Here is a 26,090-nt window from a genome sequence, read left to right on the forward strand (position 1 = left end):
TGTTTTGCCCAGCATACTTTTTGTGTGCACTACAGGGACTCTATCCCCTTCCACAGTATGTAGGATTTCTGACTGGGCAGGGCCAGCTCGGTTGGCAGATCCCCTCGTGTTGACTAACCACGTGGCTTTTGCTAAATGTGTATCCCAGTGCTTGAATGTCCCACCCCCCATTGCTCTCAGTGTGGTTTTTAACAGTCCATTGTACCTTTCAATTTTCCCAGAGGCTGGTGCGTGATAGGGGATGTGATACACCCACTCAATGCCGTGCTCTTTGGCCCAGGTGTCTGTGAGGCTATTTCGGAAATGAGTCCCATTGTCTGACTCAATCCTCTCTGGGGTGCCATGTCGCCACAGGACTTGTTTCTCAAGACCCAGGATAGTGTTCCGGGCAGTGGCATGGGGGACAGGATATGTTTCCAGCCAGCCAGTCGTTGTTTCTACCATTGTAAGCACATGGCGCTTGCCTTGGCGGGTCTGTGGGAGTGTGATATAGTCAATTTGCCAGGCCTCCCCATATTTATATTTCAGCCATCGTCCCCCATACCACAGAGGCTTTACCCGCTTCGCTTGCTTGATTGCAGCGCATGTGTCACATTCGTGGATAACCTGTGCAATAATACCCATGGTCAAGTCCACCCCTCGATCACGAGCCCACCTGTATGTTGCATCTCTCCCTTGATGGCCTGAGGTGTCATGGGCCCACCGAGCTAGAAATAGTTCACCCTTATGCTGCCAGTCCAGATCCACCTCAGCCACTTCAATCTTGGCAGCCCGATCTACCTGCTGGTTGTTTCGATGTTCTTCAGTGGCCCGACTCTTGGGGACGTGAGCATCCACATGCCGTACCTTTACAACCAGTTTCTCTACCCGGGCAGCAATATCTTGCCACAATGTGGCAGCCCAGATGGGTTTGCCTCTGCGCTGCCAGTTGCTTTGCTTCCATTGCTGCAGCCAGCCCCACAGGGCATTTGCCACCATCCAGGAGTCAGTATAGAGATAGAGCACTGGCCACTTTTCCCGTTCAGCGATGTCTAAGGCCAGCTGGATGGCCTTTACCTCTGCAAACTGGCTCGATTCACCTTCTCCTTCAGCAGTTTCTGCTACTTGTCGTGTAGGACTCCATACAGCAGCCTTCCATCTCCGGTGCTTTCCCACAAGGCGACAGGACCCATCAGTGAACAGGGCATATTGCTTCTCATCTTCTGGCAGTTTGTTATACAGTGGGGCTTCTTCGGCACGTGTCACCTCCTCCTCTGGTGATAATCCAAAATCTTTGCCTTCTGGCCAGTCCATAATCACTTCCAAGATTCCTGGGCGACTGGGGTTTCCTACTCGAGCCCGCTGGGTGATCAGTGCAACCCATTTACTCCACGTAGCATCAGTTGCATGGTGTGTAGAGGGGATGTTTCCTTTGAACATCCAGCCCAGCACTGGCAGTCGGGGTGCCAGGAGCAACTGTGCTTCAGTACCAACCACTTCTGAAGCAGCTCGAACCCCTTCATATGCTGCCAATATCTCTTTTTCAGTTGGAGTATAGCGGGCTTCAGACCCTCTGTATCCCCGACTCCAAAACCCTAGGGGTCGACCCCGGGTCTCCCCAGGTGCTTTCTGCCAGAGACTCCAGGTAGGGCCATTCTCCCCGGCTGCAGTGTAGAGCACATTTTTTACATCTTGTCCTGCCCGGACTGGCCCAAGAGCTACTGCATGGACTATTTCTCGTTTAATCTGTTCAAAGGCTTGTCGTTGCTCAGGGCCCCATTTGAAATCATTCTTTTTCCGGGTCACTTGATAGAGAGGGCTCACGATCAGACTGTAATTTGGAATATGCATTCTCCAAAAACCCACAACGCCCAAGAAAGCTTGTGTTTCCTTTTTGCTAGTTGGTGGAGACATGGCTGCTATTTTGTTGATCACATCCATTGGAATCTGACGACGACCGTCTTGCCATTTAATTCCTAAGAACTGGATTTCTCGTGCAGGTCCCTTCACCTTACTTTGTTTTATGGCAAAACCAGCTTTCAGAAGGATTTGGACTATTTTCTCACCTTTCTCAAAAACTTCTTCTGCTGTGCTGCCCCACACAATGATGTCATCAATGTATTGAAGGTGTTCTGGAGCTTCTCCCTGTTCCAGTACAGTCTGAATCAGTCCATGGCAAATGGTAGGACTGTGTTTCCACCCCTGGGGCAGTCGATTCCAGGTGTACTGGACGCCCCTCCATGTGAAAGCAAACTGTGGCCTGCACTCTGCTGCCAGAGGGATTGAGAAGAATGCATTAGCAATATCAATTGTGGCATACCACTTGGCCGCCTTTGACTCCAGTTCGTATTGAAGTTCTAGCATGTCTGGCACAGCAGCACTCAATGGTGGAGTGACTTCATTCAGGCCACGATAGTCTACTGTTAGTCTCCACTCTCCATTAGACTTCCGGACTGGCCATATGGGACTGTTAAAGGGTGAGTGGGTCTTACTGATGACTCCTTGGCTCCTCAGTTGGTGAATGAGTTTATGGATGGGGATCAGAGAGTCTCTGTTGGTGCGATATTGCCGCCGGTGCACTGTTGTGGTGGCGATTGGCACCTGTTGTTCTTTGACCTTCAGCAACCCCACCACAGAAGGGTCCTTTGAGAGACCGGGCAAGGTAGACAGCTGTTCAGTTTCCTCCGTCTCCAAGGCAGCTACACCAAAAGCCCACTTGTAACCTTTTGGGTCCTTGAAATACCCTCTCCTGAGGTAGTCTATACCAAGGATGCACGGAGCCTCTGGGCCAGTCACAATGGGGTGCTTCTGCCACTCATTGCCAGTTAGGCTCACTTCGGCCTCCAATACAGTTAGCTCTTGGGATCCCCCTGTCACTCCAGCAATGCTGATGGGTTCTGCCCCTATATAGTTTGATGGCATTAAGGTGCACTGTGCGCCGGTGTCCACTAAAGCTTTATACTCCTGTGGGTCGGACGTGCCAGGCCATCGGATCCACACAGTCCAGTAAGCCCGGTTATCCCTTTCCTCCACCCGGCTGGAGGCAGGGCCCCTCTAGTCCTGATCATGGCAGTCACAACTCACTTCCTGTAAATGTGAATCAGGAGTCCCTCTATTACACTTAGAAATAAAATCTGCGCTTCTACTCCTCTGTCTGGGGACTTGCTCGCTGGAAACTGGAGCAGCAGCTTTCCTGGAAGAGCCTCCCTGAGTGACTGTTCTTCCTTGCAGTTCATGTACTCGTGCCTGTAGGGTCGAAGTAGGCTTGCCATCCCACCTCATCATGTCCTCTCCGTGGTCACGCAGGTAGAACCATAGGGTGGCCCGTGGTGTGTATCCCCTTCTTTGAGCCAAAGGACGCTTATTCCTAACAGCTGAGACACTGCTCTGTCGAGGTGGGGAGTAGGACAGATCTTCTTTGAGTTGCTGGACCTCTTGGGATAGTTTCTCCACAGCAGAGACAAGCGAGGAAGAGATATTTGTGTCATAATCCCGGAGCCTATCTATCACCTCTGCCACCGTTGGTGTCTCGTCATCTTTCCAGGACATCACTGCCAATGAGTTTGCATGCGAAGATGGTGCGCTCCGTACAAACTTCCGCCACATGGGTCGTGTGCACTCGGCTTCATCTGGATCTTTGGATGACCGTTGATCATCCAGGTCACCATAAATCACCTCAAACACAGCTAATTCCCTGAGATACTGGATGCCTTTCTCCATAGTTGTCCATTTTCCTGGGCGATATGTAACATCTTCTTTAAAGGGATACCTTTCCTTCACTCCAGACAGGAGTCGCCTCCAGAGGCTGAGGGCTTGTGGTTTTTTTCCAATTGCTTTGTCAACGCCCCCTTCCCCAGAAAGGGATCCCAATTGTTTGGCTTCTTTTCCCTCTAGTTCCAGGCTACTGGCCCCATTATCCCAGCATCGGAGCAGCCAGGTGGCAATGTGCTCACCTGAACGACGGCTATAATCTTTTCGCATATCTCGCAACTCGCTTAAGGACAGGGATCGGGTGGTCTCTATTTCATTTATTACTTCTCCCTCCTCTCCCCGCGATGGCCCTGGTTCTTCATCATCCCGTTCTAAACGAGTTGATGTCCGCTTCCAATATTTCGTCTTATGTATGGGGGCAACTGATACTGGTACGGGTTTATTTTCTGAGCTAGCTCCGGTACTTGTTGTGGGGGTTTGAGTGGCTGCAGTGCCTGTTGTCAGGGCTGGATTGTCTACAGTGCCAGTCACTTTGCATTTCAATCCAGAGACATTCTCTTCCCCCTGGGGGCACTGAATACTGTTGAGCAGGGCTCGGTATGCATGGGCCAGACCCCAGCACGTTGCAGTTATCTGTGTCTCTCTGGAGTTCCCAGCGTAACAACATACTTTTTCCAAATATTCTACTAGTTTTTTAGGATTCTGCACTTGCTCGGGGGTGAAACTCCAAAACACTGGGGGTGCCCACTGCCCTAGGTATTTGCCCATGCTATCCCACATGCCCTGCCACTCGTAACTATCAAGCCTCGGGGCAGATTTCTGGGTGATATTCTTAAGTTGCTTAGTCAAAACCAAAACAACATGCCCAAAAACTAACAATGACTGCACCTTAACCACCCAAGGATGTTCAAGATACAAAAACGTTGTTGTAACAAAGGCACAGACATCATAGAACAAAGTTGCAAAGGTATTATTCTGTATTTCCTCCATATAAAATCTCTCAGAGGAGGAGGTATAATTGCTAATTGCCTCAACAAGGTGGTATCCGAAGTACAGTAACGGTTTCAGCAAAAACCCCAAATACCAGGTAAAGCTGAAAACGAGTGTTTGTATAACAAATCTCGTAGGCAAAACATTACTAATCACAGCAGAACACAGCAGACTCAAACAACCAACACCGATTTTTAACACCCACTGCAAAAAGGACAACATGGTGCTGTGACCAGCAGCTGTTGTTATCTCCAACCCTCGTGCCCCACGTTGGGCGCCAAAAAGACTGTCGTGGTTTAGCGGCAGCTCAGCCCCACACAGTCGCTCGCTCACTCCCCCACCGGTAGATGGGGGAGAGAATCAGAAGGGTAACGCTCGTGGGTTGGGATAAGAACAGTTTAATAATGAAAATTAAAAGAAACAACAGTAGAAATGCAATGTGAAGGAGAACAATGAGAGGCGCAAAGCCCCGGGGGAGGGGGGAAGGGAGGGGAGGGGAGAGGGGGAACGAACCGCCGGAACAAACCGCACGCGCCGCAGCCGCTCGCCGCCCGCCGACCCGACGCCGCGCCGCCCGCGCGCTGCCACTGCCCCCCCTCAATATACTGGTCATGGTGTCACATGGTATGGAATGAACCTGCCATTGGCCAGTCGGGGTCAGCCGCCCCCACCATGGCCCTGCCCCTCCCAGCCCCCCCCTGCCACGCCACGCGGCAGAGCGCGGGAAGCTGGAAAGGTAGCTGACCCCCACAGTGAGGAGAATTAACCCCTTCTCAGCCAAAACCAGCACAATGTCCCATATTACGAAGACCACACTGAAAGAAGGCTTTGCATCCTCAAATTGAAATGGGTGACAGTCCCAGCGAGATGCAGAGACTGCCAAATCCTCTAGCAAGAATGGAAACAGCCTCCCCACATTTGAAAATGCAATGCCTCTGAGTTAAAGCCTCATTATTCTCTCTCAGGAACACTTGGAAGTTTTCCAGGGTTGGGGATGTCTCAAGGAGTTTCCCAGACTCTCAGAAAAAAAATAGAAGTGGCAGACCCTGTGGTCTCTAGGTGTTTCACAGTGGCTCTTGGAAGGTGTTTAAAATGGACCTTCTGCCAGCATAGGGCTGACCAAAGAAAAGGGTTTTTTTGCCGGATAAGGGAAGGGATCTGGTTCCTTACCTTATTCCTCACAATTTTACAAATGATCATGCATCAAATGTCACTTTATCACTTCCATTCCCAAAGCATCAGAACAATTATAAAAATTTTCTGCATGGTTATTCTAGCCAAAACTACACAGCACTAACTGACATCAGCTCAGAGGGGGCCCTGCTGTTCAGAGCAGGCTTGAGCTTCTCTGAGTCTGCTGTAAGGACATTCTGCAGTCCTCCCACAAAATTTCTTGCAAGGAGAAGGATTCTGTGGTGGGCTGATGCAGGCTAACGCATGCACAGAAAGAGACTGTTTCAGAATGTGCACTGATCTGCCTGATCCCGTACCACCGGGATGCAAGCTGGACCGAACCTCGTAATTCTAAAGTATAAGCTAGTGAAAAAATCAACTGCTGTTCATACAGCTGTCTAACCCCTCTAGTCTCCATATTCTCTGCCCATTTGGCCTTGTTTTTTGTTTTCTAATATTCAGCAGCTGCTCATACCAGTAACCAGAATAAACTTTTTTCTTTTCTGAAATATGTAGCTGCTATTTCAAGAAAATGCCATGGAGCAGAATAGAATGGAAAATCAGTGTGATATGCGACTACATGAGTCAGTTACCCACCTCGGCAGTACTAGTAACAGAGAGCACCAGGCTCAGAAGACACAAAAACTTTTCTCTGTCAATCCCCCACATTTGGAGGTACTGGGAAGAGGAACTTGTTACAGCTCTAAAATTAACTGAAACTGGAGGTTGTCTCTTGGCTTAACAGTGAGGGTGCACTTGGGCTCTCTGGGACTCTGCTTTTCAGGGCATGCAGGGAGGCACCATCACCAGCTTTGTGTTTCACCTGCTCCTCTCTCTAAGCAGCTGCAGGGAGAAGTCTGTTTTCACAGACGATTTCCGATTTGAAGGTTGTGTTTTGACTTTCCTTCAAAAAGGGTCCCAGTGTTTCAAACCAGCCTACGGAGAAGCGCACAACACCCTTCTCCCCCCTCCTGTCCACAGCCTTCAGTAGCTGCAGAAATTATCTTAGGGACAAACAAGGCAACAGCTCAAAGACTGGCCACTCTGGGGGACAAGTCAGTTAAGTCAACAGAAATTAAAGTCATCCAACTGCTGGGTGAGGGAGCAGCAACCTGAATGGCTTCTCCTGGAGCTTAGAAGTCTCAGTTGCTCTGCGAGGCTTGTATCGCCTTCCTTGCCCCGTGTAGTGCTCCGCTGGCTGCCACGGAGTCCCTGTGCACGTTGATTCCCCACCCTTGATGCATGCTGGGCCAGCCATTTCTGTCTACCCATTAGCTAGCAGATACTAGCCCACCCTCCCCTTTTATTTGTTCATTTCACAACACCAGTTAAAAACAATTTGTGTGTGTTTTACACACTGTTGAGGAGGCTGAGGGAGCAAGCCTCTGACAGAGGCGGGCAGAACGGGACCGTAACAACGGCAGGGGCTTGGCCGATGCGTGCTGACACCCTCACCAGCACAGCGGTTCCTGAAAACAGCAGTTCAAGTCCAAGTCATGCCTACAGTATCCACCCGAGGGCAGCTGCTGCGCCTTGCAGCCATACCCTGCTCACGACGCCCCACGTGTGGCATTTTCTGCAGTGGGCAGCGGACCCTTTTTCCAGCCCACGCCAGTTCTCTGGCCAGAAGGTCCCCAGCTTATGTCTCAGGAGAAAGTGGTCTCAATGGAGCCATCTGAGCAGAGGCTAACCACTTATTAGCCAAGCCCAAGGGACTGGCTGATTCCTGACTATGAATCTTGCCACTTTATTTTTCTTATGCCTTGCCATCAGCATCATCTTAATTTCAGACTTGTAGGACCAACGCAACTGCCAGCTGACAAAGCCTGACGAGGTCAAACACTTTCAGTACTGCTGGTGCACAAACTCTCTTCCTCATGGCTTCTTTCAGCTTCTCTTTCTTTTGCTCCAAACAGCAGCCCGATGCTGAACGGGGCGCTCGGACAGTTCATGAATTTAAGGACACCAGAGCCCAGGCAGATCATTTACAAGTCAGCATGAAGTACAGAGAAAAGGAGGAGACGGTGCTTCTGGCGTTTTGGATAAACAAGACATTAGATAATTTTAATCTCAGTGTAACTCTGCTAGTTCCAGACTACATAATCCCACTCTTGAAAGAGGGTTATTTGAGCAGGCTGTCACGTTAAATAAACGCATTTGCCGCACATGTTAATTGCGGTAGAAAGCTGTTGAGCAAATAAGCTTGTTGCACCAAAATGCTATTCTTTTAGCAGGTCTGTTCCTTTCATGGATCTCCAATTCACAAGCCATGCTCTTTCAGAATGCATGTTTCAGTTTAAGGCAAAGAAATGTGTTCACTGAACTGATCAATTTTTTTATTATGTTGACTTTGGGTTAAATTTTAAGGTATCCTGTGCCACAGAAGTAAATTATTTTAAAGCAGGTTTATTTCTACAGCAGGATTTCAATGGAAAGATTTGAAACTATATGTGGAGAAGGACTAACAAAAGATGTATTTTCTTAAGATATTAGCATTAATAAATCCTGCAGCACACTGCCTGATACACCCCACTCTAATACTATCAATTTACTAAGTTCTTATCACTTACTCCAGGGTCTATATTCTGTGGAAAAGCACCTGTGTTACAATCTAAGCACTGATCGTATTTATTTCTACTATTCATTATGTAATAAAATCACCTTAGCTGCAAGTTATTCTTAAAAAAATATCTGGGGTTTTGACCATGTATTTCTGATTCAGTGAAAAGAGGCGTATATATTATGTACAGGGGGGAACACTGGTATCACGGTGCTTCTAGATTCACACATTTTAGTTTCTTTAGGCAAGTGAGGGAGGCTGAAATGCAGGAGAAGCCCACACAAATCGGAATACACACAATCTTCCAATAATCACTGAGTCTGCATCTTTCTTCTGTGAAATCTAGTAACAGCTGGCTCATACCACATGCAAGGTAGGAGCATCGGTGGTGGAAGTAGAGAGCAGATTGGAAATGGACTGGTTCTAAAATGGTCATCAGCCTCTCTTCCTGCAGAGAGGTAGAGAATATCACCTTTTCATGTACAAACCTAGACACTAATTCACAAGTCAAGTAATCTATTTCCAAGCGAAGAGCCATTCTGGGGTAGCTCACGGCAGTTTTCAAGAGGGAAGGGAAGTTCCTCCTATAACCTCTGGTTTTTGAAAAGACAAATATCATCTTTGTACGCCTAACTTTGCGCATTCAAAGTCATGCCCAAATTTTAAAAATAAATAAGAAATGTGGCCAAACGCATATCCCTGGGATTCTTCATGGGATCGGAAAAAAATTCGGAGGTGTATGTATGTGCACCGTGCATCCAGACACAAAATTCTTACAGCATTCTTACCTGTAATAGGTGCCAAAGCATTCTCAATCCATACTCACCAAAATTTTGTTCCATCTGTCACGCCAGCAAAATTCTCTTAGTTCTGTTTTTGGTAAACTTATGCATCCATGTCATTTCACTTGCTTATCAGGATCTCAGTCACACTTGTACAGTGCTGTCAACCATATCCTGAAGGCACAGGAGTGCTTGAGGTATTCCTGCAATTAGAATTATAGGGGGAAAAAAAAATTAATGATGATGCATAAAATCTCAAATTTAATTCAGTCTCTCAGAGAGTGGCCAGGAAGACCATTCTGACAACAGTAACCGCTCCGCTAATGTCAGCAGACCTGACTCTCAGGGAGAAGATGAGCTAAGTGAGGCCAGGTCAAATTCACATAATTACTTTTCAGAGCAGAAACACATTTCAAAAAGCATATGCAAGCAGTTTTAATTTCTCCTTTTGACCATTTCCATGTATTATGAATGTACATTTGCACTTCATGTAAAAGTCAAGATAAACTGAATATAAAGCAACTACCCAAAGCAATCTCCTTTCACAAGCAACCTGCAGGAAAATGTTTTCTTAAAGTGCCTCTAAATGAACCACATTGAGAAAATAAAGAACATCATGATCTGCAAAAGCTGTGTGCTGCTAGCCATACACTGCTTAAGCATAGTGTTCATAAAAGTGAACCACAAGAAAACCCCAAACCGCTTTAGGGAGTGCCAGAGCCAAGATAGGAGGAGTGAAAATGGACCAAATGTGCACGTGAGGGAACGGTGACTCAGGAAGGAATATGTGTTTCAGAAATTCAGCAAGGCCTCTTAGCAGGACAGCACTGTGTGAGCGACCTGTATGATACCAGCCAAAGCATGAAATGAGCTAAGACTCAGTTCTGTCAAGTGAGTCTGTAGCTGATCTTATCTTAGCCAGAAGTCTTACTCTTACATAAAACTTGGCTAACTAGACGGCTAATCCCACTAACATACCATGAGAAAGACTGGGAGATTGTTATCCGTGATGAGCACTATCTACCTCGGGCTATAGAGCTTCATCTAAGTTCATCTTCTCACAACTCCAAGCCTGGCCTTTGCATCAAACTCATGGGTCACGTCTGCTACCCCGGCATCTTGTGGTATAACCTTAAGCAACCTGGTGAAACTTCAGTGTTGGTGCTGCTTTGAGTGAGGGGTTAAACCAAATGCATCTAGAGGTCCCTTCTAAGCTCAATTAACCTGCTTTTATGTGATTCCAAAGTGGTTGAACACAGATGTTCCCGAAAAAGGGATGAACCAATTCGTGATGCTAGCCTGCTCCTTGCTCAAGGGGCAGTTTCCTCATGAACCAAGCTAGTTATCAACTTATATCCAAAGGAGATTTGATCATTAACATAATTTAGTAATTCAACTGATGTAATTACACGTGCAACTAACATATGATCTCTTTTAAATCTCTACTGTTCCAATAGTATACTGTCTTCATTCAGTCCCACAGCCATGTTCACATTCCGCATCAAGAGACTGCAGGATTTAATTGCAAAACCCCCCTACTCTGCCTCAAGCAACACGGTTAGAAATGTGCTAAAGCCTTGTCCTGCACTGGCAACCACAGCACTGGCAAGGTACCATCTTCGTATGTAACACCACTGCTTCTCAGCCAGAGAGACACGATCTCTTATGTGTCACTAACTATTCGTCCAGGAGCTGAGGGAGACAAGTGAAGCCGGTTTCCTTGTCAGCTGGTTGGCAGAGTCCCAGTTTCAGAACAAATGCTATCTGCATTTTACCTTGGAACAGCAAACCAGACGGTGGGGCACTAAAGTTCAGTTAGGAAAGGATTTGCTGTAGCCAGGGATGCCTGGGTACTCAGCTTCGTTATTTATTAGGATTGGTAAGATTTGTGGGGATGTCTCCCTGGCTGCCCTTCTCTCAGTCTTTCTTCAGCGGTGGTGAACATTGTTTCAAGTGCATTTTAAAAATGAGGAATGCCAGGCAAGCTCCATGAAATAGTTTTCAGAAAGTTTGCCAACCCTTCCCACCCCCACCTTATCCTGCATTTTTAACTCCACATTGAACTCTCTGTCAAATGTCTGGTGGGACTCTTCTCAGTCCTGTGCGGAGAGGCTCGCTAGCAACATTTGTACGTAAACCCTATCGTTTCACACAACAGTTCCCAAGAAATTGTGTTTTTGAGGTCTTACACTATTTTCATTCCATACATAAAACTTAAGTTAGCGATATCTGGGTCTGTGGCTCTTGTCTTAACAAGGCCCAGAGACTCAGGTCTTAGCTAGATGGTGCTTGAATTTCTGCTCATGCTCCAGACCCCAGATAAATATGTGCGGTTAGTACAGACTATGCAAAGTGCTGAGCCGACCTCACGTCTCGGGTGCTACTTACATTGGAGCGTTGTAGTAGCACATCTACTAGCAATAGCAGTGACGTGTAGAACAAAGCACCTGGTGCTGAAGAACTGACAGCAACATTATACAGATTTGAGGGTTTTTTTGTCTGTTTGTTTGTTTTACGCTTTGGACTGGCCATAGCGTGATCCCCTACGGGCCAGATCCCATTTGCAGCTGGAGCTCTTCACAAGCGCTCCTGGAGTGCAACCTCCATTTCAGTGTTAGCTGAAAGGGATCCGGGTCATGCATACCAAGACCACCTCAAGATGAATATCAAGACACAGCGACTGTAGGCAGCTAGGACGCCAGCTGAAAGCCCGCTGCCGATCCCAGCTACAACACTAATGATGATGCAGCATCAGAGACCAACAGCTTTTGTACCTAAATAAATTGCATCCAGGTTTTGTATGCATCCAGGGCCTGTCCTCTGAGAGCACTTTAAAATCTGGATCATCCAAAAAGCTACAGACGACTGTGATGCCGGGGGTACTGCACAACGTGTCACTGTGGGCGTTAAGGTGAGCAGCTTGCTACCTGAAGTTTTCTCATTGCAATATTTCCACCTTCTTCCTCAGATAACGTATTCATTACAGGTTGGAAAGGCCTCATTACAATTTTTAAGTAGAAGGAAACTAGGAAGAATCTTCACACAAATGAATAAACTAAAATCCCACTGACAATATTACTGTTTACAGAATTCAAAAGACAAAGCGGCATCTGACAAAGCTAAAAGGACATGAACAAGGGGTCATGCATATCCAGAAGAGGAAAAACCCCACAATGCTAAAATGTGGAAGAGTATCTGAATATAAATTCCTGGTGAGAAATACATTTTTATTTATAGGAATAATATATTGCAAAATCTTCAGTATTCTTCAGAGCTTGTTTCCAGAGCAGCATGAGAGGCTGAGCGTCATTAAAAGTTTCTGCTGGTGGTGGGGCACCTCCTGTTGAGGCACAAAATATGAGTTGGTCTGTGACAGCAGGAGAGGCAGCAGGAAGTGAAACACGCACCACTGGGTGTTTGAAATTCACGAGTCCTGCAGTCCTCATCTGTTCTTGACTTGTACCATCATCTTAGGGTTTTTGCCTCTGACTTCTCATTAGGTTAAGCTGTTATTTATGTTCAGAATCAAAGAAAGAAAACTGAACTATAAGAACACAAAATATTCTATGTTCTTGTGCATGTGTAGGACTGCAGAGGGTGCCAAGTCCCTGCGTGCACCAGGTGAGCAGAACTAAGGCTGGACTGTGAATTTTGTCTGCGATCCTACTTGCACAAGCCCTGCCAGCTGCTTCTGCTCCTCCTATAAGCAGAAAGCACAATCCTCCACTACACCAGAGATCAGGGAAACACAGCTGTATGTGGTTAGACAGGATTTAAGGTCTACAAGTAGAAGTTAGACAAATATGTATTTTGGGGATTTTTTTCTCTCTGCTGACACAAAAGGTTATTGCTGACAGCTGTCTATGAGAAATTACAGTGTGTGTAGCAAACTTAAGGACACCACATGAAATTGCATTACAGCTGTGATAGCAAAAAAGTGACTTTTTTTTTTTTTATGGAGCCTATTACACAGGACTTCAAGTCATGTAAAAGAATATTGGCAGTCTTAGACTCTCCTCTTGCTTGAACTGCTAAAAATCTAGCCAAACTAAAGGAACCCAGATGAAAACCGCAGCGAACCTGAAAGTCTGTTCCGAGAAGTGAAGTCGTATGCTCTTGTAATGCCTATTCATATGCCCTAAACCCTTAGTTCACCTTCTACTGTAGGTGAAAAAAATGGGGCATGCGATTAGTTCTGGTTTCCTTGCTTTTTATTGAGTCAGGTCCTCGTGTGACTCGTTGACAGAACTGAATGATACAATCAAGAGATACCATTCCCTATACCTCAACTCGAAATGTCTTATTCTTGGGAAAACTTCCATTAGAAGAAGTGTGCATCGTGGGTCAGGAGAGACATTCTGCTCGGATGAGCTGCATTTTGTTTCCAGCTCACATGAAGATTCTCTGTATGCTGTTGAGTAAGGCACTTGATCTCCAGGCGTCTCGGTTCCCCCTTCCTCGCTCACTTTGTCAAGCTCTCTCTTCGGGCAAACATGGCACCCATTCGACTCTGCCTTAAGGCACTACAGAAAATACATATTAATAACAATTAAGAGTGCTTAGACATGCAAGGCTAACTGTGGCCTGCCTCTGGCCGTCATGAATATGAACTTTGCAAATTTATCCACAGAAACTAGAATTGTGTAGAACTGTCATAACCACCACACCCGCTTATTGAACAGTCACGCAGCAGCAACTCCATTGCTTTTCTAGACTTATAACTATTGTCCCAGCTTTGCAAGGTGATTTCTCTTCATGCACTTTGTTCTGTACGTTAAAAAAATGGCAAACACTACGGTATAAAAGCTAATGGGAATGTCTCTGTCAACATATCAGTTTATGTCAAACAAAAAAACCCTGAATTCATGCCAAATATAAAATCAAATGTTTTAATGGAGATAATAATAATCTGTGGATACAAGTAAAAACTAATGACACTTGCCTTTTATTCCTGTCAGTAACCAGTACTCTCCATATGCAGATGGCAAAACCCTAATAAGCCTTTATTTGATTATTAGTGAATCTAGATCGGATATGGGTCTCTTATTCAGAGGAGTATATAAAATTGTTGATACTGTCTGCCCTTTTCTCCCTATAAACATTTGTCAATTCACTTGCCATCTGCTGTTCTGTGTATACACATGCTCAGGATAATGTTAGCTGAGGTTGCAATATAGCTATGTTAAATAATTTTATCTGATTTGTTGGATGATGGTATTTCTAATGGAAAACAACATGGTAATTTCAGAATGCTACTGATTAGATGAAAATGATATTGCATCAAAGTTACTTCCTTAATTTATTCTGAAAAAAACAAGAAGGATTTCTCTATTAAGATGCTTAATTAAAATCTATCTTTCTCCATACAAAAATCTATACTTCAGGTCCTGCATGTCATGTCTGAAAAGAACAAAGGCTGATTAGCATCTTTTACACTCTGCTTTTCTTTTTGTCACTTATACATTCATTACAGCAATTCCAGCCAGGTTTAGAAGGTCTGAGGGGAAGGGTGCTATTATACGGACTGGCTGAGCTCAGGCAGAAGAACAAAAGGATGCAGCTGATCTTTTTAGGTTTATAAAGAAAATGGTGGGAGTGGATGGAGTCCAGATGGGACTGGGGGTGGGGTGTGATGGGGAACGGTTCCTACTTCGAGGGGATCCGTGAGAAACACATCACACAAATAATGTCACAGGAGCTGATCCTAAAGTCAAACTGCTCCATCACTCTCCTAGAATTTCAGGGTTCCCTCCCAAACATAGAAATAAAATAGGAAAAAAGGCAACCTGAGCACTAGCGATATGGCACACGCACACGCACGTGGGCTGAGACCCAGACACACAGGCAAACTTAGGCACACTCACAAACAGGCTGGTAAGAACCACAATGGGAAAAAAAAAATTAAATTCCATCTCTTTCTCTCACTGAAGCAGTGAATTTCATGTTGCTGAGTTGTAACAACAAAAAAAAGGACCCTCCTTGCCGTTAGTGCCTCATTCTTTAACATATTGCCTACAGAGAACTCTGAGATCTCTGATTATGAGAACTTTCCATCTGTCTTGTTCCTGAAAAATGAAGTTTGCATCAGCTCAAACATCCACCTCATGGTGGATGCATCATTTAGCTGCAAACCAAGATGATGCTGGTTTAAAATAAGAAAGGCATACACTACAAAATTCTGAAAATATTCTTTTATACCATACCCTAAACAAGAGGAGCAAGTCCTAGCAACACTACATACTGTTATTTGCACGAGTGGAAAGGAAATTATTGAGGTAATTAGCTGCAAGTTGGGCAGAACATGTGCCAAAAACCTGACCTTCACTCTTATAGGAGGCCTGATTCTGTCCTTGCTTACGTACGTCTGCAGTGGGAAAAGCCTTCTTGCAATCCACAGCATTTGCAGTGCTGCACACAGGGAGACTCTCGGTCAGCTCCTCTTCACTGCTACACCTCAGCAGCTTCTAAGATATAACGGGTGGTTGGGTTTGGGAGCAGCGCGCACGGAACCCTCTCCCTCGTAGTAACCCGCAGCAAATCTTCTGACAAGATGCCTCTTACTAGCCCCAGGGCACCCCGAACATACGGGAGTACCACAGTCTCCCTACCCGAGAAGCGTGTCTGCCAACGCTCCAGCAGAAAATGTTAGGTGAATTTGGAGAATATTTTGGTGTGTGAAGTAGAGCTAGAAAAATGTGCGCTTCGCATGCCTGCCTGGGGCCACCTGCCCGTCTCTCAAGACTGCGTCCACCATTCCTGGCACGTCACAGAGGAGCTGGGAGCACGGAAGACTTTTCTCTTGAGTGTTGCAGGTAAACACTAAGAAATCACTTGCCTCTGCTCTCCCCATTAAAACAGATTGCGGGGGAGGGAAAATAACAGCAAAGCAGCGTCCCCCTTGCAGTGCCCATTTTCTTTAGATTTACTAGTGTAAATGTGCTCCAGAGTCAGTCGTCTGCAGAGGCAGGGCTCAACTTTGGCACAGTGCCGCATGCTGATCTGATGTGTGCTTAGAGAGGCAGAGAAAATCCAAAGACAGAAGCAGCAAGCAGTGGGATTAGCTTTGGCTAATTTGTGTCAGCATCACTTTGACCCAGACCTCCTAAATCCAGGCAAGCTACTTTCCAAAGGAGCCAAAAATATTCTGGGTGTCCAGCTCTGGGTGCAACACAGATTGTCCCAAGTATCCATCAACTCTATTAAGCAACAGCGTCAGGCAACAGACTTCAACTCTCTTTTTAGATCAAACTAAAATATGTACATGAGATGGTTCATTTAAGGTGTTACCTCTCATTTTTCTCACTCTAGCACCTGGGAGATGTGTGAAGAACAGCTGAGCCGGCTACAGAGCTTCTCCCAGGTCCTAGGCTGAGCGGGGCACAGAAAGCTTCCTGTTCTGCTCATCACCGCAGAGGAAACAAGTGCAGGGTGCTCCCTAGAATGGAGGTGAGAAACATCAGCACAGAGCAAACGAGCTGCAAAGCAGGGGGGACACAGGGTTTAGGTACGGACAGTTGGAGGGATGAGAACAAAACATGTCCAGAGGAATGGCAGAAGGCAGCCATAAGGAGACGGTTTTCTGAGGACCGCTCCCTATGGACTGCCTGCTTTGAGACAAAAAAGTGACCACCCAGTGTCAGCCCCAGAAATTGGTCTCCAAAGTCCTCTATCCTCAAAATATCTGCAAATAAACAATTAAAAACCGCATGAGAAGTCGAACAGTCTGCAGTATGGTGTGCATTTGCTCATGTCTCCTCTATTTCTTTCTGTTATAGATAGAATAAAATTTTCCCACACTACAAAGAACGACCATCGAGTGCTGACATCTCCACCACAACAGGCACGCTGCATGGAGTTCCTGACTTCGGAGACTACAGATTAAGTAGGAAATACACTAGTGAGACAGGAAACCAATAAGAGACCGTTATGCCAAACTATTCAACCTGCTCCCAATGGCTTATTGTCCCATGCAATAGAGATTGCCTGCTTCAAGTGGTCTGTATCACACTATCGTTCTGTGATTTTTCACTGCGGTGCGTGTTTTGCCACAGTCTGTATACTTGGGAAGAGGAATTTTGCTAGTGATATCTTTGCTCAGAACCAGCTAAAAAACCAACTTACCTTTCTGGAGTTTTTCTAAACAGTTTGGTTTTTTGTATTAAAAGGGTTTGGTTTGGTTTTGGTCCTAGCCTTTATTAACCCTCACAGCTCTGACAGGCTCAGCCTTCTCAGGAGAGATCAGCAACTGGCTGTAAATATGTTAGGCAAGACAATTTTCCAAAACAAGCTGGAAATTGTTGGCTATTTGGACACAGAGGACAATGCTAGCTTTGCCAAATCATCAGAGAGGCGTGCATTTCCTCAAGGTTCCTTCTGAATGCACAAAGTGATTATTAATGGCTGTCTACCTCTGGCAGATGTAATTTTATCTGTCTTTTCCCCTAATCTGATCATCAGCTTCTCAATCTTGTCCTCACTCATCAGTCTCTCCTCCACATAGTATTTGTGTGGCTCATCCAGCAGTTTACTATTGACAGCCCAGTTACAGTTATCACCATTACTTCCAGAAAAGCACCTGTCTTCATTTCATCCTAATTCCCAAAGACATTAAAAAATTAGGTGCCAAAACTTACTGACTTTATAATTTTGCCCAGAATGAGACAACCCACAAAAAGATGGGGAATTGCTGACTTATGGAAGTGCAGCAACATTACAACACGTTCTCATGTTTTCTGCACTTAGAAAAAAATGTTTTAGTCTTGTTGATGAATTTGCTTCCGTTCCCTTCTGCTGGGTGTCATGGTTATAGCTGGGATAGAGTTAATTTTCTTCCCTGCAGCTGGTGCAGTGCTGTGCTCTGGACTTAGTATGAAAACAAGGTTGATAACACACCCATGTTTTCATTGTTGCTGGGCAGCGCTTGTACTAGTCAGGGGCTTTTCCAGCTTCCCAGGCTCTGCCGGGGGCACAAGAAGCCGGGAGGGGAGGGGGCACAGCCAAGAGAGCGGATTCACACTGGCCAAAGGGATATTCCATATCATGTAACGTCATGCCCAGTATGTTAACTGGGAGGGGCTGCCCGGGGGAGGGAGGCAGCAATCGCGGCTCGGGGACGGGCAGCACTGATCGGTGGGTGGTGAGCGGTTGTATCGCTTGTGTTTCTGGTTTTTCACCTTTTCCATTTTATTATATTATCATTGTTGTTGTTGTTATTATTATCATAATCATTATCATTACAATTAATATTTTAATTGTAATTATTAAACTGTTCTTATCTCAACCCACTAGACTTTTTTTTGTGCTTTTGCTCTTCCGATTCTCTCCCCTGTCCCGCCGGGGTGGGGGCAGTGAGTGAGCGGCTGCGGGGTGTTTAGTTGCCGGCTGAGGCTGAACCACGACATGGGGTAAGACTGCTTTTCTTGAGCCCAGGCCAGTATGCATTCAAACGCTGAATTTATTCCTGTGCTGTCACCTGGAGGTCACATCTACATCTGCTTTTGGGGCAATCACTGTCATCCAAGTACATTCTCTCCTGCTCTTCTGCACTAAAAAAATTTTCTACATCATGAAGCAACTTTTGGGTTTCCAGGCCACACAGTAAAGGTATAGAACAAAGTATCTACAGGACTGTTTGGTTGGCTGTGAGGAGATATTAGTGAGCTAGAATCTAAACTAAGCACCTAGAATCTTCCATCATCCATCTGTTTTGCTCTTTTCAAAAGAAAAAAGCTCCATTACTACCAAAACATGGCAATATCTATGTCTCATTGAATATTGAGGTTGATGCTTGCTATGTATGTTCTAATGCAGGTGACTATTCCTAGAAAACAAGTGGCTAAAAACCAAGTGCAGCTGCCCATTTCTGACCTTTTTAATTAAGAGTGTTGTGGACTGGGACATTTGTACTTCTCATGGAGCTAAAGAACGAAGATAAGAAAGAGGAATCGGCAACCTAGCTCTGCTGTGGGTGAACGTACAGCTAAGTTTTACAGAAACTATAATTTCAGGTATTAAATAACTGCATTTAAAACTGGAATAACATGTATGTAACTTGTCATTGTATTCATGCTGTGATTACTACACATGATAAAATAACTTCACAACACATTCAGCCATATACTACTTTAGTAAGAATAATCCATTTAATTTCTATCACAGGTACACAGGCCCTATAAATACATAACTATAATAACATAATATAATCCCCAACAACTGTGCTGTGGTCATTCACAAAAAAACCAAAGAGGTCCCAACATTGCCAGAGACACTCTGGAATTAACCACTCCTACGAGGCTGCGTTGCAGACCTCACCTCTAACTTGGACATAAACTGACTTTGGTGGGGTTTATAGCAACGTTAGCACAGTTTCTGTAGTCTACGAACCTACAAACTGCCTTCTTTAAAGCCGTGATGGATACAGCACGAGATATATCATCCCTGATCTCTGAAGCTAGATACTCTGACAAGAATAAAACTATGGCAGTAACAGCGTCAGGCTAGACCCTGCATAGTTTAGGCCCTTATTAGTAGAGTAACACCAGCATCCAGCTCACGCAGGACACACAGCAAGGGGACGGAAAGAAACGTCAGAGAAAGCAAGGCTGTAGCCACAGTACCGTTAGTACTACTTTTCCCTTTTTACTCCTCTAAGCCTCCGGCGTCTTTACACAGAGCCCGGCTCCCAGAACTTGCATGCATCTAATTCGAAATCAGGAGAGTGTGTTCAATAGCCGCAGTGGAGAGACAGGCTGTTGAATATTTTTTCTTTCATCACTGAAGGATTCCCTGCTGGTTGTAATCAAGATCCATAAACTTGCAACCTAAGCCAGTCTGAATGCTGTGATCCCAGCCTCCTTTATTGCTGCTAAATTCAACCGTAAGTACGCGTCCTCTTGCGTTCTGATCTACTGTGCAAGAGCAAGAACTGTATGAGATTCACTTGGTTAACTTTTCAATGTCATGATGTGATGATACAAGCCAGGAGCTTTAACCCAAGAGACGCAGGAAAACAAAACTGGACAAAGCTCTGCACGGAACAATACTGAGGAGAATGATCCTGAACGGGTGCCCAGGGAATAAGCTGAACTACTTAATACATCTTTTTTGTCTCTTAACTTTCATGATGAAACTTCCAGTTAGTTTTTGAGCAAAGTACAATAACAGTCAAAATCTTCCTCTAACATGTACTCTAAAATTAGAGAAATGTACCCAGTAATGTAAATGTCAGTCAATTTTTTTGCTTAAAAAAAGCAAAGTGAAAACAAAAACCAAATGGCTTCAAACTGAAGCAAATGCAACACCAAGTTTATCTGACTGTACAGTCCCTTACAGACAATAATTTATTTTAGCAACGTGACATCTAATATTGCTGCACTACAATTTTTACACATACGCATGTAAAGATCGGAGCACCTCCTATTGTCTGATAACTCATTGCTCAATTAATTGGTTTGTGTTTAGCCAAGTGTATTTCTCAGTGGGTACTAACCACACACCAGCCATGAACTTTAAAGTAAAACCAATTCTTAATTAACAGTAAAGAAACAATCTGTAAGGCATCTTAAAGAATGCAAACCTTCATTGTAAACTGCCAAATGGAAATGCACAAGTAGAAATATGGCAGCAGGAGAAGTTTTCCTGCACAGAGAAGAAAAACATCTACAAGCCGAGCTTTCCCTCCGCCTTCACAGCAGTAGCAGTGTATTGAGGAGACAGACTTCAGATTTTTTTTTTCCTCTCATCACTAAGAAGGATACCCTGCTGGGTGTAATCAAGACCCATAAACTCAGGTCTTCAGTCAGCGTGAATGCCGAGATCCCAGGACTGGCCTTATTTTGTGATACTAGTTTCAGGCCTATGCTCGGCATCCTATGCCAAGGCGCTGCATGTCAGCCTGGGCTATTGATTCACACTTCTAGTTTCATTTTTAGATTCATTAACTTTACACCAGTGTAAAACAGTGAAGCATTCAGCTAAATTTAAGCCATTTACATTTCAGTAAATATGGCGTGGATGGCTCAAAGCTGTAAGGCCAAGGTGTTGCACAGACAAGCAGTGAGAAAAGCACCCTCATGCCTCACAGCTTTCATTTCTCTCTATTCTTGTCTCACAGGCACTGCCAGAAATTAAGCCTGTCTGATAGAAATGCCTAGCATCTGTAAAACTTTTCTTTATTATGAGCAATCAACCTGAAATTTTCATGTTATTTGACAATATTTTACCCGCACAGTGGCATTCTCTGAGAATTCAAGTTCCCTTCTTGATTTGCCACATACACATCCCTGTGATAACTCCTCTTCTAGATATTAATGATTTGTCAATTTTGCGCATTTGTCATTCATATGTTATGAACGTCAACATGTCATTAAATGCGAAGGCAGGAACAAGATAACTATAGGTACTTACTCGGTGCGATTAATACTGAATGTAATTTTGCTCTTAATACACTTGATATAATTTTACCTGTAAGTTATTACAAACGGACTGAATATTTTCCCTTCAAATTACCCTGAAGATGTCATAGTGTTTGCTTACTTCTAATATAAGTCTTTCTATCTGTCACCATTTGTCAGCGGTGGCTAGGCCAGAAAACATCCATCCGTACAAATAAAGCCGTAAATGCTTTTAAACTTGAAATGGGGTATTCAGGATGCTAACCTGAAGACCCCCGAGCGTGTGACTCTCTCCGAAATCAATGCCAGTTTCTCGGTGCAGAGGCATCCGACGCGGCTATGGAACGAGACGGACACCGCTCGCAGTAAGGGGCTGTACGCAAGCAAGTCCCAGTGACGCGGCCAGCGGCAGGGCTGTCGCGGCGAAGCGCCCACCACCCCTAGCGCAAGGAGCTCTGCAGCCTTCCCACCACGCTCCGCCCGCAGAGCGCCCTCCCAGGTGTCGCGCCGGCTCACCTCCAGCACACCTTCACACCAACTCAGTTGCGCTCTCAGTTGCTCTTTTTAAAAGGGACAGAGTAAGCTTGCTGAGGAAGGCACCATGTTTTCTTTGTTTACAGACAGAATTTAGCATAATCTGGTTTCTGAGGCAATTAAAAGAAATAAGAATTTTCCTGATTTAGCTTGCAAATTACTAGTGCTTTCCATAAAATACTCTAAAGTGACACTTTTGGAAAACATTCCTAAGTTTTCATTTTTCCGCTTTTGCATTTCTGGCTGCCTACAGTGTGCGATGCATCCCCTCTTAGCTGTATTAAGGCTAGAGACTTCTGCTGGCTTTGTGCAGATTTGTGTTTGAGTGCTCTGTGGTTTATTTGCTCATTTGGAAAAGAATAAACAACTGAAAAATTAAGAATACTTAAAAATAATACTAATTTTTTAAGGTGTACATTGTAGAAATTAAGTCTATCTTGCTATTTGGCTGCAAATGAAACCACGAATTATAGTTATGACATGAGTTTCCATCCCCACATAGGTCTCTCTCAATGTTCACATCATTTATGTGAATTTGTAGTTTGTGAAGTTGTGCTTAAAACCAATAAAACCCCCAAAACCCAGAAGATGCACCAGTGGGACCTCTTCAACTAGCACAGCCTGATCCTTCTCCTATTCTCTAAGATCATAACTCTTAGGCTTTTGATTCCCTTAGTCTTGAAACTATAAAAACTTATTTCTGTAAGCTCTTTTATTGTTACCCACATAGTCAATAGTGTCATTTTCATTCATATCATTCTGTAGGGAAGTAAGAGGAAATGAACCAGACGGAACAGAGCTATAAATAAGATTCAGCTACCCTGTTCCAAGTGCAGATTCAACAGCATTCTTTTAAAATCACAAAAATACAGCTTGGGAATTATGGAAAGTTTTCTTCTTACTGGAGTTCTGAGATTAGCTTTCATTCAGTGGCCACCCTTTATTATTCATTTATGCGAATAAAAGATGCATTTGCTTAAAACTAGCTCTATGAGTACAAACAACAGAGCAGGCTCACACTGCATGTACACATTAGCTCATGCTTATGAGAAAAAGAACTCAAGAATCATAGAATTCTTAAATACAACGGATTCCATTCTTAACATAAAGAGTCTTCAGGCTAAAGAGGAAAATCTCACAGCAAATGGATTATCATTGGTTTCTTACATGCTTGCTATGTAATACGATGGGTTGTTTGCTTTACAGCAAGATGGAATCATAGAATCATTAAGGTTGGAAAAGATCTCCAGGATCATCAATTCCAACCGTCAGCTCAACACCCCCGTGTCTCCTAAACCATGTCCCCAAGTGCCACGTCTGCACGTGTTCTGAACCCCCCAGGGACGGTGACTCCCCACGTCTCTGGGCGGCCTGTGCCAGGGCCTGGCCGCTCCTTCAGTCAAAACGTGTTTCCTAATATCTGATCTAAACTTCCCCTGATGCAGCTTGAGGCCGTTTCGCTTGTTACCTGGGAGCAGAGACCAACCCCCCCCTCACGCCAGCCCCTCTCGGGCAGCTGCAGGGAGCGAGAAGGGCTCCCCTCAGCCCCCTCTTCTCCAGGCTAAACCCCCCCAGCCACCTCAGCCGCCCCCCAGCACACTTGTGCTCCAGACCCTGCCCCAGCCCCGCTGCCCTTCTCTGGACACGCTCCAGCCCCTCAAGGGCCTTCTTGTCCCGAGGGGCCCAAACCTGAGCCCAGCATTCAAGGTGGGGCCACCCCAGTGCCAAGCACAGGGGCCCCATCCCTGCCCGGCTCCTGCTGGCCACACCAGGGCTGACACAAGCCCGGGGGCTGGTGGCCTCCTTGGCCACCTGGGCACTGCTGGCTCATGCTCAGCCGGCTGTCAGCCAGCAAGATAATGATGTATAATACTGGATATATTTTTGGGTGGAATTCTGAAAAAAACCCCAAACCAAATCTTACGCGAAGTCCATGGACAATTTCGCTGGGCTGACAAAACACTGCGAATACCAGTTTTATGTAAATCCTTAGGAACAAAATAGGCCTACTGTGCTCTGCCAGAGACACGTGGGCAGCAGCTTGTACCCTCCTCTCCAGTAGGGGAACACGAGGCAGCCAGTTTCACCCGACTTGGCTGGCTGCGGCAGTGGGGGTGAGGTGCCCATGCCCCAGCAAGGCTGAGCCCCCGGAGAAATCACAGCAGCAGCACCTGTTGGGAGAAGGAGCAGGAAAACCCCTGGGGGGAATCACAATGAATGCAAGGGGACATTGTGAGAGCTGGACGTCCAAGGTGGGCGACAGGGAGCGGCTTCAGCGGTTTCATGACTGGGCACATGCTCCTTGGGAAGGCGCACAGATGAAAACCCACTCGAGAAATGCCGGCAGCTGGCAAGCTCGGTCAGCTGCCTATCGCTACGCAAGGGTACGCATCGCAGTGAGTTTTCTACAGGTTACTCTGCAGCTGACCTTCATTTGCAAATGGTTACAGATATCCCTTAATTTTATATTCCCCTTACTATATACAGGAGCAAGAGAGCAGTTAACACAAAACTACAGATAAACATAACTGGAGAGGTGATACAGACAAATGCTGGAAAGAGTCAGCTGAAAACCTCTGAAATAGAAAATCTGTCAAAAAGAATCCTTTTGTTTCTGCCTACACACATACACCTCCGGGATGAACGGATGAACGACTCTTAGCATAAGGAAACAAGAACGGCTGTCCTGTGTCAGGCTGCAGCCCACCGAGCCTGTGCCCTGTCTCGGGCAGCTGCTCCCCACAGACGCCTGGTGCACAATCAAAGACGAGGCATTCATGGCACAATCCCGCCCGTGGCATCTTGTCTTAACTTTTGGCCATCAATATTTTAAAGGGACTTTCAGAGTCAGAGGTAGTGTATGGAACATGCCAGTACCTGTGAAGGGATGCATATGTCATGAGTCTGTTTCAATCCCTTTTTGATCCGATCCATAATTCCGCTATCTCTGATATCCAATGAATTCACAACTAATTAAGAAAAACCCACACCACTTATGGATGAAAATATAGTCAGGTGCCTCCAGTTCTAATATCCCAAGAAACAGTAAATAACATTTCACTAGTCACAGCATCATGCATGAATTTTGGGAGTCTTTAGGACTGCCTCTCCCCTCTTTTGCAAGTAATTCTTACTCCATCTATCGCCATCCCGCACGAAGGCAGTCTGTATCTCTGATCACCCCTGACAGGTCTCTCTGAATCTTTCCTGCTTTTCTTCATATTCTTTCTGAGACTAAATACAGCATTCAGAATGGGGCTACCAGATGCTGATTTTTAATTATTTTTTCTGTTTTCGTCTCTATTTTCTCCCTAATATCTAATGTTTTATATCCCTTTAAAATGTTACTACCGTGTATGCATAGTGAATGTGCATATATAACCTGCAGCTATAGATACTCTGGGGAATATATAGAGCTAAGCATTTTGTATGTCGACTGCACCAGCTGAGAGCTAAACCCTAGCCTTACAGGCAGCCACGGCCACCAGAGGAAGGTGGGTAAGTTATGCGCATCGTTGTTCTGAATAGCAAACAACCGGGTTCCTGCAATCTGAAAGTCCTGCTGGAGAACTGTGCTCTTCAGAGAAGTACTGAACTTCTTGGCCACAAGCATATGCACTGTAGCTGAAAGGCCACCGAGACATAGACCGTTCACGTCCAGCCTGTCAGAACAGTGATACCACAGGAAAGACTCACACAACAGACATGGATTTATCCTTGGGGATTCCAGCTGTGCCTTTAATCCTGCCTGAGTCTTCCACATTGAAAGTAAGTTTCATATGCAGATATTTTGTTTTTGCAGAAACTATCAGTGCCTGTGAGCATCACGTGAGTGTCCCTTACCAAAGCAAACCACCGTTAACAGTAACACCGAAAACCATCAACCAAATCCTCAGTGTACACTTTTGCATGGAAATCCTAAATGCAAAATTAAGTTTGTTAATCTTTGATGAAATGTTCCTCTCCCTT

General features: G+C 45.3%; 2 protein-coding genes across 3 annotated transcripts in view; both read right to left on the reverse strand.

Annotated features, from left to right (window-relative positions):
* The window catches only part of FHL3 (four and a half LIM domains 3), a 177,640-nt gene that overhangs the window by 147,084 nt on the left and 4,466 nt on the right, over window positions 1-26,090 (reverse strand). The gene's annotated exons all lie outside the window — the stretch shown is intronic.
* The window catches only part of LOC142066937 (uncharacterized), a 328,175-nt gene that overhangs the window by 72,883 nt on the left and 229,202 nt on the right, over window positions 1-26,090 (reverse strand). Inside the window, exon 7 of the mRNA XM_075115069.1 lies at window positions 9,202-9,398. The gene's annotated coding sequence lies outside the window, so the exon portion shown is untranslated. The remainder of the gene's footprint in view (window positions 1-9,201; window positions 9,399-26,090) is intronic.

The sequence above is a fragment of the Phalacrocorax aristotelis genome, chromosome 20, assembly GCF_949628215.1.
Source record: "Phalacrocorax aristotelis chromosome 20, bGulAri2.1, whole genome shotgun sequence".
In the NCBI taxonomy this organism is placed as follows: Eukaryota; Metazoa; Chordata; class Aves; order Suliformes; family Phalacrocoracidae; genus Phalacrocorax; species Phalacrocorax aristotelis.